Raw genomic sequence first — 1,117 nt, 5'->3', positions numbered from 1 at the left:
TCCTGTAACTATGACCAAAGAGTCACGACAGTGCCGCAAATCGTCACATTGACGTGGAACCCGTAACGTGAAAACAGGACAGGACGACAACTGCTGTTCCACCTGATTTATTGCTGTTTTGATGATGAATAAAAGACTTCTTGCTTGTTACACTGTGTCATCTCATTCAATTTGTGTCCTAACATTTGTCGTCTCGTAGTATATTTCTAATCTAGGCATCTTGTTTTTTAGGGCCCTTCTTGTTTTTTTTTTTCGCCCTCTCGCATTAGATTTAGGGTCTCCAAAGGACGTCATCCATAAAATTTACTTGGTGTGGCCTAATCAGTAATTGATGAAAATAGTCTGCACTGCAAACTGCAAAACGGTGGAAGGGTACCGGTTCTTTGCTTGCTTCTATCTGTGGTTCTATTTAAACTAAGTATGTGTAGGTGACCCTTCCAAGCTCGTTGTACTTTTCTCGCCCAATAATCCCCCCCATTTTATTTTATCGAAAGTTGTTTGTTTTCTTGTTTTTTTTCTTTGTTATGTGCAGATGTTCTCCAGCCTAAGTGATGTGCCTACAGAACTCTCCCAACTGTCTATCAAACAAGTCAGTCACTGTCTCCAACTGCTCAACATGGCCGAGTATGTGCCAAGGTAGGATAGTCTCATTCTATTAGCCTCTACCAGGCTTCTCACAAGGCTCTCTGGCTGGCTTCTCTGTCTGAAAAGAGTAGACGACCAAATAGACAGATAACATGCCAGAGCTGGTCCTCTAAAGGAATAATTCCCTTGGTATGTCTTCTGTCTTTTTGGCCAAGTCTACTCTTTCTAACCACCTCTGAAGCCTGGTACAGGCTATCATTCAACTCATAAACATCTATTGTGATAGCCTGGGTTCCATCCTGGTTAGTTTACGTCCGCAGCGGTCCGCTCCCACAGTCGCTACCACCAACCACCAGTCCTTGGTGGTAGCGACTATGGGAGCGGACGTAAACTAACCAGGATGGAACCCAGACTATTGTGAAGAAGAACTTTGCTATTCAATCAATTCCTGACGAACTTATCAACGAATGGTTGATTGACATGGAGCCTTTAATCACATGTAGGTTTTGAGAGGGACCAGGTTGACGGGAAC

The 1,117-nt window shown here is 43.5% G+C and overlaps 2 protein-coding genes across 3 annotated transcripts in view; one reads left to right on the top strand and one right to left on the bottom strand.

Annotated features, from left to right (window-relative positions):
• Nucleotides 1-656, top strand: part of LOC109476182 — a 9,345-nt gene extending 8,689 nt beyond the window's left edge. The window contains exon 7 of the mRNA XM_019777078.1: nt 340-656. The gene's annotated coding sequence lies outside the window, so the exon portion shown is untranslated. The remainder of the gene's footprint in view (nt 1-339) is intronic.
• The window catches only part of LOC109476164 (GRB2-associated and regulator of MAPK protein 2-like), a 7,200-nt gene that overhangs the window by 2,597 nt on the left and 3,486 nt on the right, over nt 1-1,117 (bottom strand). The gene's annotated exons all lie outside the window — the stretch shown is intronic.

This window comes from Branchiostoma belcheri, unplaced genomic scaffold, assembly GCF_001625305.1.
Source record: "Branchiostoma belcheri isolate BF01 breed outbred unplaced genomic scaffold, Haploidv18h27 scaffold104, whole genome shotgun sequence".
In the NCBI taxonomy this organism is placed as follows: Eukaryota; Metazoa; Chordata; class Leptocardii; order Amphioxiformes; family Branchiostomatidae; genus Branchiostoma; species Branchiostoma belcheri.
Note: the sequence above shows the minus strand (reverse complement) of the source record. Positions and strands in the feature narration are given on the sequence as shown.